Source organism: Stegodyphus dumicola, chromosome X1 (genome assembly GCF_044657685.1).
Source record: "Stegodyphus dumicola isolate Sdum_Otavi_A_Nest chromosome X1, ASM4465768v1".
In the NCBI taxonomy this organism is placed as follows: Eukaryota; Metazoa; Arthropoda; class Arachnida; order Araneae; family Eresidae; genus Stegodyphus; species Stegodyphus dumicola.
In genome coordinates, this window is record NC_140780.1 from 205,234,719 (window position 1) to 205,255,726 (window position 21,008).

Below are 21,008 nucleotides of genomic sequence, written 5' to 3' on the forward strand. Positions count from 1 at the left end.
GGAAATAAATTTCATAAAATAACAATCTTGGAAGAAAAAGTGATAGACGATTGCGATGTGTAATTTTCAAACTCATATTTTTCAGTTATAGTGTGGTATAAACAGTTAACTTAAATTTGATTTTTGTCTTTTTTAGTTTTAATTTTTATTTATTTATTTGAAATCTAACAGAACCATAAGGCAAAGCTTCAAGGACCACAGATTGTGAAACATTGTATTACATTATATCTCACTGTTATTATGTATTGTAAATTTGTGTATTACTCTTTATACATATATTTGCCATATCTTTTATATAGATTCCAAATACACTCATGTCCATAAATTAATGATAATTCGGAGTCACGCGGAAATCGAACTCTAAAATAAATATATCACCTGTAAAATCACTACACACATCATCAAGAAACATATGCAAATTTCAGGAAGTAACCAGATGACACCGATGGTACGTCACAATGATGAGAGTGTAAGAGAGTGATATATAAGGAATGCAGGCAAAGAAGTAAAATTGTTCGCAGGCGCTGTATAAGCATTTCAGTGCAATAACCGAATAGTTATGACACAAAGGACGCATTTGGAGGATTTTTTACGTGGTAGAATTATCGGCCGTCTGGAATGTGGGCGTACCCAACTGGAAGTATCATACGAACTTGGAAATGCCCAGAGCGTCATCTCCAGGCTTTGGCAACGATTCCAAGATGATGGTAATGTGAGTAGACGTTACAGCACAGGTCGCTCCAGAGTTACAACGCCGAATGAGGAGCTGTATTTGGCAGTTACTGCCAAAAGAAACAGGCGTAGCACAGCCTCAGACCTGTCTCGTCAGCTCTCTTCAGCCACTGGTACGACAATTTTAAGGCAGACCGTGTACAGACGCTTAGGGCAGATGGGTCTATATGCTCGTAGACCTGTCAGATGCGTTCCACTTACTGCAATTCACTGTCGCCTGCGATTAGCCTGGAGTAGGGAACATGCATTGTGGGCACCGCAACAGTGGGCTTGTGTGATGTTTTCCGACGAGTCCAGGTTTAACTTGCAGTTTGACTCTCCCCGGACTTTCATATGGAGAGCTCCAGGTACTCGTTACCACCAAGAAAACATCATTGAACGACACCGTTACGGTGGGGCAGGCGAGCTCGTTTGGGGTGGAATTATTCTGGATTCCAGAACTGACTTGCATGTTCAAATTGGAAAAAGGACAAGCCAAATCTAACGGGACGTCATTCTGGAACAACATGTACGTTTGTTTCGGGGCGCCATGGGCGCACGATTTGTGTTTATGGATGACAACGCCCGTACTCACCGTGCAAACATCGTAAGCGAATGCCTTCAATCGGAGGATATCACCCGTATGGACTGGCCAGCATTCTCACCGGACTTGAATCCAGTAGAGCACGTGTGGGACATGCTTGGCCGACGAGTTGCAGCCCGTCAACCGCCTCCTACATGTCTACCGGAACTTCGAAGAGAATTGCTTTTTGAGTGGTGTAATATCTCCTAAGATCAAATCGATAATTTGATACTCAGCATGCCTAGGCGTTGTACGGACTGTATTGCATCGTCTGGGAGACATACAATGTATAACAATCATACCAACCATGTAATATTTTATTTTATTTTTATTTTTATTTATTTATTTATTTATTTATTTATTTTTTGTAAATAGTTTTTTTTTTTTTTTTTTAATTTGCTCCAGGGAGAAAAAATCGCTAATTTTTTTAATAATATCAAACATATAGCATCTTTTTTTGCTCTTTACCTTTTGTTTAGTAAATAAGCTTTACAAATAAGTCAAATTTGTTTTGCTTCTAACTCTTCCTTTGCCTGATTTTGTATTATCCTTAATTTATGGACATGAGTGTATTTAACTATCAGATATTGAACATTTTATGTTAGCTGTATGTTCTGCTCTATGTTCTCCTCCACACTTTTCTATTACCTACATACTGAAGTTTCATTATCCACACTGACAACGCCCTGATCACTGAATGCTTACCATTGAACTTAGCGTAATACATTATTCCTTTTTAAGTTAGGATAAAAACGAATTTTCTGCTTCGAGGTTTACATTGTCCTGAACATTTAGGCTAGTTTATTCTCATTTCTGGGCTTATCTCAAAGTTCCACATGATAATGTCATAAACATTCAAATTAAGTACAGAATCTTTTCTAGAAATGTGTAACATGACTGAAAATGAAACAGAAGTTGTTGTTTTTTTAGGACCTATTTCAAAGCATAACTATTTTTTTGTCTTTCTCAGAAAATGAAAATTATTTTAAAATGATAAATGTTAAAATGTATGTGCAGTAAATATAAAGATAAAAATACGATATTTTCAAACTATAGGTTAATGCAAGAAAGTTATCTAGTTAATAGTTGAAGAAACTGTGCCGAAGAACGATTTTCTTTTGGCTGGATCAAATGTATGATATTGCAAGAATAAACTTAGATGCTAAAGATGGATTCAGTTAATTCGTATTTTAAGACATGTAAAATCTCACTGCAGTCAGGACTTAAATTCAGCCGCAGCCCAGTCCCGGCACACTACTGAACCCTTTTGAGTGAAATCGTAATTGCAAATAAGACGTTGCACAACTGAATTGCATTAAGAGAAAATCCTTCTTAACAGTTAGTGAAACTGATATTGATAATAAATACTGAAGGAATGCCTCATTTATTCTGGGAAGAGCAAAATGGGAAAACTTGAGTAGCTGAAGACAAAAGCCTTCTATATCGAAATGCGATCCCTCAAGGAAGAAAAATTTTTATCAGCTGCTTTTGTATGGTCAAAATGGCTTCAAAACTTTTTTTTTAAAATTTATTACATGTTCTGTCATTTAGCATTACACGGGAAGGGTGGGATGCCCCATGGAGGCCTTTTTAAGGGAAACTGGCTCGTATCCACCTTACAAAACCACGAAAATACCCATGCAACCAGCGCGTTCGCCGAGACGCAAGCACCTGTATGAGCTACCAGTATTCAGCAGCTTTTACCGCTCGGCCGCTGAGGGGCCTACAAATGGATTGAAAGCCAATATAAAGACGCGATTTTATATGAATGATAAGAGTATTTAGTTTAGAGCACTTACCTTCCTTTTATCTCGGTATCAAAGTTTATTTCTATTAATCTACTCAACTTTTATTCATTTTATTATTTCATTTAATTTGTAAGACCTTTCTTTATTTAGTATTACTTTTTTTTTCATTTTTACTATGTTTGAATACGTTATTTACTTACTTATCTTTAATTAAGCTTAATTCAATAACATTTTTATAATTTTATATTTTACTTAATTTTAATTATTCATTATTTATTGTTTTATCTCTTGTTACTTTATTGACTTGGGTTTGGTTTGTTTTCATTTGATTAGGGCAGAGCACTCGTAATGCTATCTGCCTAAGGAGGAATGCCTTCGTGCCGGACTTCCTAAGATAAACTGACTCGTATATATGTTGCACTTAAGGAAAACCACGAAAACGCGCATGCAGCCAGACCTTTCGCTGAGTTTCGAATCCCGAACCGAACTAACAGTGCTCAGCGACTTAACCACGCGGCCGCTGGTAATCCCTATTATTTCATTGATCTGTGTTTATTCACCGTTCCTGACAGCCTTCCATAGATCTCTAGCATTTCTAATTTTAGAAATTAAGCCTTGGCTATAACATTAGAACATATTTATGGTATTTCACACACAAGCGATCAAGAAACGATATGATGTTAAAGAAATGAAAGTAACTGTAAAACTTCATAAATAGTTGGTAACAAAAGCAATAAAATTTTAAAATGCTTGATAGATTATATATAATATATATATATATATATTTCTTCACAAGACGAGAAGAACTGATATTTAGAAGCTTTGATCATCGGGCTGGTTCCAAAAAAATGGATAAAAGTGATACATTTAAATATGAGAGGAAAATGTTACAGTTTAGCACGGATATGGCTTTCAATTTTAAAAGTTCGTATGAATTTCATGAAGAGGAAATAGTTATTGAAAATGAGTTAAGGGTAGCACACTTATGAGCTCTCTGAACGCAGGGAAATGTCGCTCTTCTAAACCAGTTTTCCTGAGTTGTTAATTAAAGCGCAAATAATTTGAGTATTTAAATTAGTCCTTCGATTATTAGAGTTTCTATATTATTTGGGATGGATGCTCTTTGTTTTCCCATTGAGACAGAAAAAATAAATTTACGTGAATTCATACTTTATATAAGCATTAGCAGTATTTGTAATAATAAGAGTGACACTTAATGTGATTTGCTGATTTGACCAGTATCAGCCTCAACTTTACGAAAGCCCATTTTTATTAGCTCTAAAACGATTCAGTAATTAATTATCTGATTGTAACTAATACTATCTGCATAAATCAAACATATTTCGATGTAAATTGTTTGTAAACCTTAACTTAAAAGATTTCCATTTTCCCAAAACTGGTGAATTTAAATTTTTTATTATACTCATTTCATTGTTTCATAACGCTAAGCAAAAGTTAATATTATTAATACGAAAATACTATAGCCAACTTTTGAATACATGCCAAGCTAACTTCCATCCCGTAATATCACTTTTTAAAAATTTGATGCTAAGAAGCAAGCTCCTTTTTTAAAATCCAGGTTACATTCCCTGTAATTAATATATTAACTTATTATTTAATTACTGTTATTTTGTCAATATTTTTAATAGAATTACAATGTCAAAGTCAGACCTCTTAGCGAAATTACTTAATTTAAATAAAAGCTTAGCATCAGGTATTCACATATAACACTTGGTGTAGGTATTCATATATAACTTGGTGTAATCCAAGTATTTGAAATTATAATTTAGTTCTCCCGCTGAAAAAAAATGTCACTATATTCTTCTGCATGTGCATTAAATAAAAAGCCGCTGAATGTTAGTAGTGTATTTAAGCTGACATTTGAGAAAGTATTTTTCATCCACGTTTGCGTGTAAATGCACATACCACACTTCCATAAACTTTTTCGAAGCCATTCATCTCCATTTTCTCTAAAAAAAAAAAAACCATTAAAAAAGGAGGAAATGAATTCCAGAGACAATGCATATTTTATAAACATATGTGAAAGGTTTTGTATTTTTCATAATTTGAAGAATTTCTTCCGATAATGTCTTAATAACCCAGTTAGGGAATGCGCGATGCTTTATTTCTTCCGCCTCATCTGGCGCATGCCCACTAGCATCAGGCAACCTGTGAAGATTGATTTGAGGGATTAAAGTCAGACGCGCAGATTTTGTAGCGTGATATGCAGCGGGCTTAGAGCAGCTCTCCTGTCTTGATAGATTATAACAGGTTCGTTGTTTTTATTTGCATTGTCTTATATATTCTAGGAACTCAGTGTGTTTCCTCAGCTTTTTATTTTACATATATTTAAAATATCATTATTAAAAGAATAATTAAAAAGAGTTGATTTAATTAAAAAATTTTCCAAGTGTAATTTTGAATTCCATGTAAGTGATAATGTATGTAAAGATGTAGGCATACAAGCAATGAAATTAGCTTTTCTGCTGCGTTTTCTTTCTTTCCTCTTTTTTTTTTTTATACATATAGAGAAACTTTCCTAAAATGTCACAGAAAATTTTATTTAGTGTTTAAATTTTAAATCCGAAGCCGCAACCTTTTTCTTGATTTTTTGTTGTTAGTTTATAAATTATTTTTCCTTGGATAAATATATCTTCAAACTAAAAGAAACAAAATTCATTATTAAAGCGGATTAACGCTTTTCTTAAAAATAATTTAGCATTTTTTTAATCATTTCAGCTTTATCTTTTCGTATCTTAACCCAAAGAGCACTACTTGTTTACATGTAGAAACACATAGATAATGACTTATGTAAAATGACATTTTGTACAAAAGACAAAGTATCAACTGCCGTTTTGTCAAACTAAGAAATATTTCATGATATACATATATTAAGAATATGTTCATTTATACAATTTCTGTTTAGTTTTACTCCCATGCCAGAAATATTTATTCTTTATTTTACTTTTACTGAATAATTTATTATGACTAAATATGAAAAAAAAAAAAAAAGGAAAAGAAACTCATTTTGCGGAGTGTTTTGTTTTCTCTGACAGTGAATTTAGGATTAATCATTAGAGCTACAGTAATAAACAATCAAATAAAACTTTAAAAAGAATCAAGCACAGATTGTTACGTTTTGAAATATTTTTCCGCGTGCTCCTCGGGTGCTATTATTCCTGAATGGATCCTTACTTTAACCTACATGGTCAAATATGACAACTGAAATGAAAAAGCACTATTCAAAAATAGTACTGATGCAAAACCATTTGGATAAGAATCTTTATGATTAAAACAGGGTTTATGAATTAAGGTATCCAGCAGTATCCAAGGATGCGGCTGACCCTTATCAAACATTATTTTTAAGAGATATGGCGTCCCTGAACTTTCTTCTACTTTCAGTTGCCTAATTTTTCGAATTACTTAATTTTATTTTATTCAGGAGCTTTAGGTTTTAATATAAGTCGAAATTTTATTGATTAGCACTGCGTTAATTTTACTAGGCGTTATCATATTTGCCAACAACTTTTAGGCATAACAGCAGGAGGAGGACAGTATTTCTAACACAGTTATCTAATAGAGTGAAATTTAAGTAAAGTAGCAAGAATTTCTGCTGCTTGACCTGACCTGAAAGAAACAGTCTTTCATGTATTTTACAGCTGCGTTACAAAAACCTCTTCAGTTGCTTAATGGTTTGGTTTACTATTACGGCAAAGTACTCAAGGGCTATCTACCTAAAAGGAGAGGTGCCTTCGTAAAAGAATTTTTTTAAGGCAAACTTGCTTGTATACACGGTACACATGGCGAAAACCACGAAAACGCCCATGCCGTTAGCCTGTTCGCCGAGATTCGAACAACGGGGACCGAGCTACCAGTGTTCAGCGACTTTACGCACGGTCGCTGGTGGGCTCGGTTGCTTAACGAACTTGTAAACCTGAAAGATCAGTTTCATAAACCGGAAAGATCAGATGGATGTACCGCAAAACTGAAGATGCAAGACCTTAAAATGTAATTTTTTGAAACCGGATGTAAAATACTGTAATCAAAGGGTCAATTAACAAGGAAAAAGAACAACCAATGGATTAAATGTGAGCAAAAAAATATACATTATTGATTAGTGTTAGTTATTAGTTTTTGATATACTTTCCTGATTTTGTTTTTACATAGCACTCTAAAGATTTTATTTACGTGGGATAATGTACTATGTTTTCTACAGTATTTCCTTCGAATTCCGTGTTCAGTACATTTTTACAGTTTAATTGATTTTGCTATACAAAAATATGAGTTACTTTGATATGGAATATATTATCATGTGGGTTTTAGTGTAAGCAGTTACTGCATATTTTCCATTAAGAACATGGTAGTAAAATATTACTAAACGTAAAAAATATGTCACTCACATTAGTTATTTCAGAGAACAAAGAGCTAAACAGAATGACATTCTTTAAAAATTTCTTATTGACAACACTAAGAGATAAGAAAAATGCATGTAATTTAAAAATAGCCAATAGGCAATAATGTCAGCTAAGATTTGTTCAAATGGGCTTTTATGATTATTTTGGCGTCTCCACATGAATTCGCATAAATAAATATTAAATGAATATTTTCTCTCTGGGCGTATCAAATTGGTGCAAATATCTTTCCGCAGAAAATCTTTTTATCCTTGTTGTCTTATAATAGAAAAGACCCAAGATAATCTTTTTAAGTGAAATATTATGCATTTGCAATTAATTTTCAAAGCTCTGAAAATCATTATTAAAAATTAATAAAAATCCTGGGATCAATAATTTTTAAAAGCGGTGCACCCCTGAAATGATAATTACATTAAGGAAAAAAGTTGTTTGTTATGTAAATGCTGTATTAAATGTTTGCGAAATACACCATTGTTCTTTTTGTTATTAGTATTATATATCCGCCAGTGATAAAGAAAATTGTCAGTAAAAAAATATCTAAAAGATTATTTTTCTGTAAAGCCAGGTTTTCACAAATTAGTTTTGTCATATGCTGGGGGACGTTTTTGATTCATTCATTTCAAAACCTTTAACACTAGATTGCCTAAGGAAGTAATTTTGACTGCTTTTCAATTTCAATTAGAAAAACAATTATGTATATAATGAAACAGCTACTTATAATTTTGTGACTTTTTTTACAACATATAAATGCGTTTATTACTCATTGTAGTTGCCTCCCCACTCCTTCATTTGTGGTCACACACACACACACACACACACACACATATATATATATATATATATATATAATGCTGCTATAAATGCATATAAATGCTGCATATAAGTGCTTAGATCAAAATGCTGCTATAAATGCTTGGACAAAGAAGCGATAGGAATACAAATACAACGAAAACAGTTCTTGTTTCAACTATCAGAACAGCTTTCCACCGATTACAGAGCTGCAAGACAGAAAAATTCATCAGAAGATGAAGACCCACAAAGATCAGCTGCAACATCATCAAATACAACATATTTCTAACAAACGAAAAATTTGTCAAGTACGACTCTGCCACAATAACAAAACAAATAATATATGTGAAAAATGTCAAAAGTATGTTTGCGGAAGATGTACACATAAAACGTTTTCCACTTTCATCTGCTTAAAATGTACAAATAATGCATAAATTATTTTTTTCCAAGTGAGGTAATATTTTTATTGCTAATACATAGTAAATAATATTAAAAATTAATTTTAAACAAATTTCTTTACACATTAGTTATTCTTTCACAAATGGAGTCATCTTAACTGCTTTTTTGGGACAATATAGGTATATACTAAGTTTCAGTCTTTCTAGTGTTAAAAGTTAAACTCGCTTGTGGAACTGAGTTAATAACATACTTCCATATGGTTTCTGGCGAAATCTTCTTTGGCACTACGGCGTTAAAATTTTATTTTCTATACATATCGTCTAATTAGCAATTTAGGTTGTAACAAAAATAACTACAATCGAAGCAGTCGTTATAAAATAAGACGTGAAGAAGTTGGCTTATTTCGTGACAAGAGTACTAAATAGCGTGTTTGCGTGCTTAAATCGAAGGCCGTGTGTTGCTGATAGAACAATTTTAAGAACATGAATAGTCTCACCCGGAAAGTGCGTGCTATTTTCTTACGAAGAACTATTCGACTACTTGATTTTTTAATGAATATTGTTAAGTGATGGTTCAGGTTAAAATCATGGATTTAATAATCGCACCTTGATTGAATAAAGCCTTCAAATTATTGCACCTGCAAGATAAAACTTTCCATGATGAACTTCGGAAGATTACCTTTGCGTTCATAGTCCGGCTTTCATTTCAGCCCATCTATAACTATTTAGAATTTAGAAAAAAGAATATTCTACGTAAAATAAAACTTAAAGTTAATTGGCGACCAATGATTATTCTGTATGGAGGTTCGTAATACCTGACGTTAGAAACATATGTTATTAATTAGAATGATGATGGGAACGTTCATAAAGTTATCAACTTGATATGTTATAAATTAGTTGGATACGTTATAATTACATAATTAAATGGATTATAAATTACATCATACGGATTTAACATTAAAAATAAAAAGAAGACATAAAGTTTAAAAAGTATATTTATTATCGCTCACTTTGTTAAGCACCTAAAGTTTAATTTCTAATTAAAATCTTTTAATCTTCGAACTAAAAATCTTACGCTACGAATGAATTACAGCGCTCAAAGCTCTGACTATTTGCCACGGTGATTGGAAGCTAAATTGATAAATCGAACTTTATTACGTCTAATGGATTCAGTCATCGACAGCTCAAAGCTTTTCTTGCAGAATTTAAGTAAAATGTATTATATTGATGGTCATATAATATAATCTTTAAAAGAATCACAAATCAGATCTTCTTAATGTTATCTGGGATTCAAAAACCTTTCTACCATAACTTTGAAGTCGTAGGTTTTAGCTGCTGATATATATATATATATATAAATTTATACTGTAGAGACATTAGGTATTTTTTTGAAAGCAGGAGATGTGTAAAAAAGGAGCAACGCCTTCGCCGAAAATCGAACCACGGATCTCTGAAATACCGATCCAGCGTGCAGAACCACTACACCACGAAGGCACGCTAGGAAGGCGGGAGAAATACCTTGTAATGTTATGATTTTTATTTCATTTTCTTCACTGATACTTTTATGATTAAAATCATACTATTTCATATTTTCATAGAGATAAATATAACTCATTTACCAAACATGTAAATAGATAATTCAACATGTTTTTATGTTTATTAATACCGTCCGTTTATTTTATTTAGTATATTGATCAACGCATGGCATAGCGCTCATTAAATCAATCTCAAGGGCTGTTCTAACTGCTGAGTAGTAATGTCGCTAAATATTGATAGTTTGACCTGGGTTCAAAATCCTGCGGTTCAGCTGGCTGCATGAGAATTTTCGTGGCTTTACTCAAGCGTAACGTGAATAAGACTTAGTCTCCCTTAAAAAGTTCTTCATGAAAGCATTTTTTTTCCAGGGTAGATAGCCCTGGTGTGATTTTCCATAAATCAAACTTATCGAGAATTTTTCCTTTTTCTGCACATATTTAATATAGAAATAATTATTATTTAATACATTATACATAGTAAAATAATTTAATATACATAATTTCATTATGTGTGTCAATACAAATAAAAATTTCATTATATGTGTCAATACAAATACTTCAAAAATTTTATTCATTGATAGCCTTTACATTGTGATTTTAACTTAGTGTATGTCTTTGCCTATAATTTCAATGATTTAAACAGAGAAATTACCTATTTGTATAATTGATATTTCTTCATGGTTTATCCACTGGTTCATATACTTTAAAAGTATATTGCTAAAACTTGAATTAATTTCATCTAATTTACTTAACATGTTATTCGGGAATTTTCATTCCATATTGCAAGCATTTCCTTTTATGAGCATTTTTATGCGGTCGGAGCTTCAAAAGATTTATCTTTTATTGAAAGCTGAAGACACGCGCTTAAGAAAAATTCTTACCAAGTAAATGCTTCCTTCTGTATTTTGTAATAAATGATTTACACCAGGATCATGATATAGATCGTCTTTCATTGAGTATTTAAAGCGAGTTTAGAATCGTACACTATTTCGAACAGTGGAAAGGATAATAAAAAATAGGAAACTGGAAAAGACCAGTCCTAAGATGAGCAATGAGAAAAGCTCAGTTCTTATGACAAAGGTAATCGAAAATTTAACAGAATTGGATACCGCTGAAAATAAAACTGAAATATTGTATAACAGTGTATATGAAACTACCATAAAACTTCATGAATATTATGAAAATAACAATTTGAATTTTAAGACAATTATAACGATTTAAAAGTGAAATTTGGAAGAACAAAAGAGAATTTAATAATTTAATTTCTCTGATTGCGACAGTTATGTATCCTTCTTTTTTTTTTACAAACAATTATATTTTAAAGTACTATAATAAATTCCTATTAATATATATTTTTCGCTTGTTTCACGAGTGGCAAGCGATTACTTATGTCATATGCAATCTATGTAAAAGAAGAGCACCGCGTCTACTGCAGGTATCTGAAACTCCAGTTATCCCCTTCGGATCGCTTGTTCATTCACCAAAATGAATTACGTTTGTTGTTAGTTTATTGATATTATTCTAATTTTAATTTCAATATTTTATTCTAATATAAATAGAAATGGGTCGTGTGTTTAGACACATGAAATAAAATTTTATTGTTTAATTTTATCTAAAAGCGTGTGTTTTGTCCTTTTTTTATTTATTTTTATTTACTTTTTTATAGAAATGAGAATGATTTTTTAACAGTATAAACTTCGCTGAAAGAGATGATAAAAAATAGGATTCTATACTTATGTTAAAAAAAATTCAGTAATCTAATTATTATTTTGTATTCTTTGATAATTTTGCTGATTTTCGTTCATTTATGCATTATTACTTATTATTATTATCATTTCTATTCTGCTATATTACTATTTACTAAGTATTGTTTTTACTAAAAGCTCGAAGGAAGAACTTTATACAACACTTAAACCAACTAAGTACTATATATTTCTAAAATTAAATAGCGTAACAGTCCATGTCTAATGTTCTCGCTTTTATTATACTCTTTTACGAAATACATAACAACTCTTAGCCTACGAGGTGAGGTTAAACGTTTTGAGGATCTCATTCACGAAAAAAAAAAAAAAAAAAAAAAAGTTCTACTCATAAATAACATACAAACCTCCAGATGCAAAACGCCACTTTACTTGTATTTGTATTTAGTATAAGAGTACGCATTTGTTAGCCTTCGCAAAATCAGCAGTCAAATGTTTTCATTTTTCGTACTTTAATCTACAGCTCATTTTATATACATATGCGTGTGCATAAAGTACTTTAAAAAAATGTAACTACACTTTTTAATAATCTTGGAATGTGCACGTTGTCCCCCCCCCCATTCTGATCACGCTTATTTTATGAAAAAAAAAAAAAACTTTTGTTTTAATATTCTTATTAGTATCTGAAATATAAAAATAAACTATTCACCGACGAATTCATGAGCCAGTGTGATGTATGATGCAGGCTATATATTCGCCTTCTGGGCGTTTACAAACGAATGGAAGTCTGCGATCCAACGTGGTATAAAAAAACAAGTGGGCGCTGGAACCCGTACGAAATGCGCAGCAAAGAGTTTTCGTATGGGAAACCTTTCACAACAATTGACCTTCAAAGAGAAAGGAAAAAGTTGCGGTAACAGTTAAACCGTATTCAACTAAGCTGTGTTTCCGGTTAAGAAGAGTCAAGCTTCCGGCTTTGATCCCACTCATGTCAACAATGACAGGTTTTTCGGAATTAAGTCTTACTGTGCCAGTTTATGTACGCGTAATGCTTTTATGTGTATAAACTATGGGTGTCAGTGAAGTTACATTTGTAAACAGACTCTGCAGTGTAAGAAAATTACGATACTATTATTTGTCAAGGTCATTTTTTTTTTTCTCCTCGTGTGTTTTGAAATACTTCCCGCCCTTTTAACTTTTCTAGGTGTGTAGTCGTACAAATTTTTGCGTGCAAAAATTCATAATATACGTGTCCCCTTCATTTTCTGCTCTTGAAATGCTTCATTTTTTGAGTTAAAAAGATATTTTAAATTTAAATTTCTGTTTAAAAGTTTCGGTTTTTGTTCTTCATTCGGTACTACAGTTTTTCTAAATAGACATTTTAAAAATTTTAAAGCAAATATTTTAAACATTTTTAAAGGAAAACGTGGTTGGAGACGAAATATTCACGTTACATAATCATTCAACAAAATATTTGAAAAAAGTTCTGTCGCAATGCTTAACAAATTCTTAAGCTGAGAAAAAGCTTCAGTGCAAAATAATAATGAATTATACTTAATCCAGAGGAAAAAAATGTGATCAGCGACAACTCTGAAACAGGTACAGTTAATTTATTTCAACACTTCAATTAAAATGTTAATTTACTAATTCGTAACAAGCAGAACTCAGCAGATGGTTTCGCGTGTTTTTGATTGGAAATTCAGTTAATGAAAAAAAAAAAAAAAAAAATATTGTTACGCTATAACTGTAGCTAACTGTTGTTACGCTGTAACTTGTATCTATAACATTGAACTGCTGTTATGCTATAATCTCTAACACTAGGAAAACTATCAACAGAGGGGAAATTCCTGAAATAGTATAAATTACTACTACAGTCCTCGCAAATGATGCAGCTTAGAGTTGTTTCATAATATAACGTTGTAAAATTCCACTACCAAAAAAACCACTGTACTTCTAAACAATAAATGCAAGAAAGTGATGAATCAACTTGTTTCACTGTAATGAATGCATCTTCTGATTCATGCACACTTTCTCAGAAATACAGTTAAAGTAATTAAGCTGTTCGAAAAAGCATAATTCTGCTTTGCTGAAAGGAAACAAAAGTGTTCTTGAAAGCATGACGTTGCGCGAAGCAACCTATCGATATAGAGCTGACCTCTGAATGAACGCGAAATATTTCGTAAAATGCTATCTTTTGCTAAGTAATGTTTGTTCTCAAAAAAAAAAAAAAAAAAAAAAAAAAAGGGGGGGGGAATAGAAAAGAAAGAAAAATCTTAAATTGATTAAATTTTAACACGGGCTTGAAACGCCCCTTGCGTGACAGAGGTATAAAGATATGAGCCATTTCTACAGAATGCAAGCTGGTATAAAAATTCATTTTAGTAAGTCTCCACAAAAAGCGGTCTTTCATACGCAGGCAGATTTTGTTCTCAAATCAATTATTTCAACAGCCAACGGAATGAAAAATTCATTGAACGTGTATTCCTTTGTTATCGTAGAATTTTTTATTAGTTATTCTTATGAAATTTGCTTTCTTTTCATTATTCTTTATGAGTAATATTATTAAATATTAATTTTTAAAATCCTACATTTAAATTGTTTTACAATGTAAAATTGATTTTTTATTCATTTTGTAATTACTGTTTTAGAAATACCGTCATTTCTTAGGTTTCTTCATCCTACTCTGTGAAACTATTCAGCCTTTTCAATATGTTAAAAGTTTTATAAATTCCTGCAAGGCAACAAAAATTAATTTTGTGTGAGCGCTGTAATTTTGTAAATTAATTTTACAATACTGTTACGAATTTTGTACATAGCTTGCCGGAAAAGTAAAAATACAGGGGCTAATTTATTTAACATTGAGTAAATTGCTGTCTCGCTAATTTGGCGAGATATCGCCAAGCTGACAACGATTTTGGCGACTATGTTTTGTCGCCAAATTTCACGAGAAATTGTCAAAAGTCGCCAAAATTGGCGACCATTTGGCGGCATTTGGGTCCGGTCACTGTATCACCGCGTAGGTATTGTATTTGAATAACTGTAATTGATTTCATATGTAACTGTAGCCTTACATGGCCTCGTATGCCTTCCAGTATTTCGAGAAGTACTAGACATTTCTCAGCGGCCACGTGAAAACTATATAAGGCCGGAGAGAGTATATGCTCTCAGTGAGTTGTTGTTAGTTAAGCGTGAGTTCGGAGTACTGAGATATCTCGAGTTAGCTTTGCTCTTTAGATTCGCTCTGCATTGCTTTCTGTTTAACGTTCTTAATAGTTTGAAGTGTAACTACTAATTGTACTCTGTGATACTGTTAAGATTTATAGGAGTATTTTTTGTGGAAAGTTACACAATCTGAAGTGTTTCTTTTGATAAAATAAATTTTATCAACCTATGTGCGTCATCGGACCTGTGTGCATTCAATCTATTACAAACCCGTACGCATGCAACAATACATATTATTCATAGCTTTTGTTCTGGCATACGTTTCACTTTAAAGAGTTTCTAACACAATTAATAGATGCTTTATTACACATTATAAGAAAAAAAAATTGAAGCCATAAAGATAACTGCTTCTGCGCTCAAACATGTGCGTTAACAGACTTAAAAAATATTTAGGTGTAAATATACGTCATTTTAATATGTATTATACATAAACTAAATAACAAATAGAAATGAGTTTTCCTAAGGTTTGGTTTGTGTGATTACGGCAAAGGCTCGAGGACTATCTGTCTAAGGGAAGGGATGCCTTCGTGGTGGTCTTTCTAAGGAAATCTGGCTCGTATACACGTTACACATGGGGAAAACCACGAAAACGCCCATGCAGCCAGCCCGTTCGCGGGATTCGAACCTCGAACCGAATTACCAGTACTCAGCGACCTTTACCGCTCGGCAGCTGGTGGGTATACTTTTCCTAAGAGAACAGACGTTTGAGACAGTATTTAAATATGTACCAGTATTCAAATTTCTTATATCTAAACATGATGGATGATTAAAGATTGAAAACAAACCATTAACACCTCTATCGCTCGGCAGATGGTGGGTATACTTTTCCTAAGAGAACAGACGTTTGAGAAAGTATTTAAATATGTACCAGTATTCAAATTGCTTATATCTAAGCATGATGGATGATTAAGAATTGAAAACAAAGCATTAACACCTATATATCTCTTTACACATCTATATCTCTTTACAGATATTGATAACTACTTCTTTCTTTCTCTAAAATTTTACTTTTTCCTCCACTTGCTGAATTTTTAAATAGATGCAATATAGCCTGCAAGTTTAGTGGTAGAGTGTATATCTCAGTCGTTTATTAAATAGAAAAAAATAATCGCAAACAAGATCATTATAACTTTTGAACAAGTTATAATGGTCTTCATGCCGTTTTGAACCATGAATATCCGAAAACCTATTTAAGATTATGCGTAACTAAGTATACTATTGTATCCGAATAGAAAGCACCAAGCCTTAATTTACATTCCATAGTCGCCCACTAATATCATAAACATGATCCCTATGCTATGTAACTTTAGTGCATGAAGATGCCTCCAATGAAACTGAACGATGAATTGTAAATTAGTTCTCAATATACTCAGGCGCTAAAACTTCCCACGATTTATTACAGGATGTTGTGATTACAAAATCATTTATCTTTTCACTAAATGTCAATACATTATCATTTCATGCAAACGGAACTAAAAAACGTTATGCATAAGAAAAACAGTAATTAATGATTTCTCATATTCTCTCTCTCCTTTTCGCACGCCTCCATGATGTAATTGAAAGGATAGTCGACGCATATTCGAGAGGTCCAGGGTTCGAGTCCTGGTGAGGAAATTACATATTTTTCATTTTTCCTGCTTCAAAAAACCCAAATAACTCTACAGTGGCGCAGCTTACTGTCACTTTCAGTAACACGCGTTCCCTTCTCCACGAGTATTGTATTTGATTAGTTAATAGATTTCAGAGCCTTTACGCTGAGACCTAAATTTTTTTTTATTTAATCCGCGTTAAATACTTATAATTAACACGAATTTCTTAATGTACAGAACAAAAAAGCGTTTGGATAACGCGTTTGGATAACGCGTTTAGAGAAGTACTTTGATGATGTGATAATTTTAAGCCCCTGCGTGTAAGCATTAACTACAGAACAAATAGCTTGCGGCAAAGTTTTAGACAGTTGTTACGTTGTCCGCCAGAAACATCACGGCAAATACATCGCGGACGAAAACGTCGCGGCGAAAACATCGCAAGGCGGAAATATCGCCGGACGAAACATCGTGGGATAAAAGAAACCAAGGAGAAAGCATCGCAGTTCTAACGTCGAGGTACAAAACATCGTCATAAAAAATAAAGCGTTTCAAAATCTTATCAGTTTAAAAAAATTTGTCGTCGAAAATATCGTGATAAAAAATAAAGCGCCTACATATCATCGCAGGACGTTAACGTCGCATACATGCACTTTCAAGCTTTAAAATATGCATATTCACATGGGGATTTGTGAGTGCAAGAAGGAATGAAGAAAGCTATTACTTTTATATTTTATGATTTTGAAATATACATTTTTGCTGAAAAATTAAGAAGGAAATTTAAGCATTCAAAAACTGAAACTGACTAGAAAAATAATTCTAGGTATAGCAGATAATGAAATTTAAAATTTTTATAGTTAACTAGGCCATAAATTAACGATCCTTTTATGAAGTTTTATTGGAAATTTTTCAGGAAAAATATAGTATAAAAAGATCAGAAAAAGGAATATGAGTAACTGCATGTGGTTACCTCTGTTAAAATTGTTTAATTAATTATTATTTATTTCTACATTGATTTTCTACTCATTTTCAGTTTTTAAATGTTTAAGTGCCCTGAATTCTTCAGCAAAAATTTTTTTGTTAGTTCAAAAATATAAAAGTAAAAAAATTCCTTATTCCTATTTGCGCTCACAAATCATTATGCGAATATGCATACAACTTTAAAAGCCTGAAAAACACATGTATGCGGTGTTATCGGCATGGGATAATTTGTAGACTTTATTTTTTATCACGATATTTTCGACGACGATGTTTTCAAATTGCAAATTTTTTTAATCGCTTTATTTTCGACGAAGTTTTGTATCCCGAAGTTTTACAACTGCTATGTTTTCTTACTTTATTTTCTCTACACGATGTTTTGCAAGACGACGTTTTCGCCTTGCATTGTTTTCTCTGCGATGTTTTTGCCGCCATATTTTCGCCTGTAACCGCTGTTACATAGACCGGGATATTAAAAAATGTAGATGCTACTGGTTTATAATTTTAACGCTCCATTGTTTCTATGCATTTATAGAGAAATATTGATCATATATTGAATTCATCAATATGAAGATATTTTCGATATTTCCTACAATTAGAGTACTTTTTCCTCTCAGTCATCGTAGGTGGTTTCCTAAGTCATGTCTACTTTAGCACGATACCTAATGTCTACTTTAGCACGATAGATGTATTAAACGCTTTATCAACTGGCAGGTAGATTTTTACCAGGTATATATACACTCTTTTGCAAACAAATCGAAGCACCATGAAGGAAGTGGTTGTTTTTGATGAAATTGAATATGTGTATAACTCATACACAGATAATAAAATGTTTAAAAAATCAAGGTCATAGTACCTGTTCACAGCTCACAATCACCCACTGAGTGTTCAAATTAGTAGTTGGTCGAACCGCCCTTGGCGGCAATGCATGCTTGAATTCTTCGAGGCAAGGAGTGGGAGAGGTTCCTAATGTCATCCTGCGACACATTCTACCAGGCATTCATCAGTTTTCGCTCCAGATCTGCGATATTTTGTGGTGCTCGAAACTGGCGGCATACCATGCCTCAGACATACTCGATTGGTGAAAGGTCTGGTGACCTTGCTGGCCAAGGAAGAGTATCAACCGCACGGAGGCAGTCCAGAGATATGCGAGCGGTATGCGGCCTGGCATTATCTTGTTGGAAAATGTCTCCAGGATGACGTGCCCTGAAGGGTAATGCAACTGGCCGCAAGATAGTATCAACATATCGTTGAACTGTGAAAGATATACGGAGGATGACTAAAGATGGCCTGCTGTCATAAGAAATGGCGCACCACACCATCACACCAAGGGTTATGGCTGTAAGCCTTTGTAAAACAAAGGCTGATTGGAACCGCTGGCCCCGTTCTCTCTAGACACGAACACGGTGGTCATCTGGGTCAAGAGTGAAGCGGGATTCATCGCTGAACGCTATACGATGCCAGTCTGATGGCAGCTATGATGATCGGCTGCGACACCACTCCAAACGACTCCGTCGATGTTGTGGGGTCAAAGCAAACGTCTTAAAGGCCTCTGTGAGGGTAACCCCGCCTCAGACAAGCGAAGTGAGATGGTGGACGGTACCACGGGAGGTATAGACGTGGCTGTAGTACGTTCAATAATCGACAATGATACCAGTTGGGCGGTTCGGGCCTTGGCGAACAATCATCCTATCTTGCCTAGCATTTGTGCTCCTTGGCCTTCCAGAGCCTTCATGTCGTCGGCAGTTTTCTTGTAGCAACCATTGCTGCCAACATCTTTGCACATCAGTGTCTGTACGCTGCAGGTGGCGGCCTATTGCTCGATATGACCACCCAGATTCACGCAACCCTAGAATGCGACCACGTTCGAAGCCGCTTAGTTGTCTGTAAGGTCTTCGATATCGTCGTAATGGGAGCTTTAGTTGCTTCTTTAAGCAGCAACAAAAAAAAGATAAATGCTCTGCCTCTGTTACTGGTTTTATACTTTGCGAATTGCGCACTAGAAATGCGCGCTATGATCGCAATTCCTGTCTATTTGCCTTGAATCTTTGATTATTTGCATGCTCGATCAAGATTTTTTGCCATACCAAATTTCGTCATGATCGCAAAAGTCCTTCTTCGTGCTTCCGATGTTTTTGCAAAAGAGTGTAGAAGCATTGTATGGAATATAACTGCTTTAGTAGTTAGTCTCTGGATCCGTGAAGACTGTCAGGAGACTTTCCGAAAAAGATAAAACAAGGCTTTGTTATTACTTCTTCAGCCTAACAGTTCTACAATCTATGTAGCAGCAAAAACGGTCTCAACAGCTTTCGGGAATAAAGAAACTATGTTCAATTTAAGCACTGAGAATATGCGATTTATGAAGCAAAGTGTGCCTAGCTTTGGCTCATGTCCTCAAGTAAGCAATTACGGCTAACATGGTTAATGCCAATTCAAGTAATTCAGACTATGGGAGAAACAGTAAGCTAGCGATAGTTGTTTCAAGCTGTCTTACGAATTCAAGTACCCCGGTGCTTATTTAAAGCACGGGGTTCTTGCACTAATATGCATTCTGATGGGAGTTGATGAACGTAGAAGTGACAAAAAGGGCAAAATGATAAAATAAATGGCTGGTAAACATAAAAACCTTACAACATTATTTTTCTAATAAAAGGATATTTGCAAACTCTTTGTATTTAGCGCTGTGTGTTATTAGAATTAAACAGATCGCAATTAGAGATATATCTGTAATCCATAAAATATCCGTAATAATAATATCTGTTTATATCGTAATACGCAGTCCACTAAAATTAGCAGAGCTCTAAATTTAGCTTTTAATGTAACATTTATAATGTAACAAAATGTACAATTTACAGAAAATTGTTCGACGAATATGTTTTCAGGCACCATGATTATAACTGGCTGTCATTTATTGCGATAATTTCCGGGAAACGTTAAAAGCCTAACGAAGTAATTTCCTAACTTATTTCCTTTTACTAGCGAGAATAAGCCATTTATATTTCTAACCTTGATTTTCACTTTCTCATTTCCTGAGATTCTTTACATGTAGGTGTTTGAGTATTTACCTTCATTTCGCGTACTTGACATTGAAGATTCGCAGAGTTTGAATTAATATTCTGCTTGCATAATTTTACGTTGCATGTTTCAAATTATTTATGTTATTAAGCATATTAATTACCGCTTATTAAAAAAGATAAAAATTTATTTTCGTCACTTAGAAGTCAGTGCTGATAATTTACTTCCTATCTTTTTCGTTATCGGACAACATGTGCTAAATGGTTTTCTCTAAGAAGATATATGAATCAACATTTCCGTGAACATTCTGTCATGAGTCAACATTTCAACA

General features: G+C 33.3%; 1 protein-coding gene across 1 annotated transcript in view; it reads left to right on the top strand.

Annotated features, from left to right (window-relative positions):
- Window positions 1-5,204: 5,204 nt before the first annotated feature.
- LOC118201298 (uncharacterized) overlaps window positions 5,205-21,008 on the top strand; it is a 47,058-nt gene continuing 31,254 nt past the window's right edge. The window contains exon 1 of the mRNA XM_035373381.2: window positions 5,205-5,313. The gene's annotated coding sequence lies outside the window, so the exon portion shown is untranslated. The remainder of the gene's footprint in view (window positions 5,314-21,008) is intronic.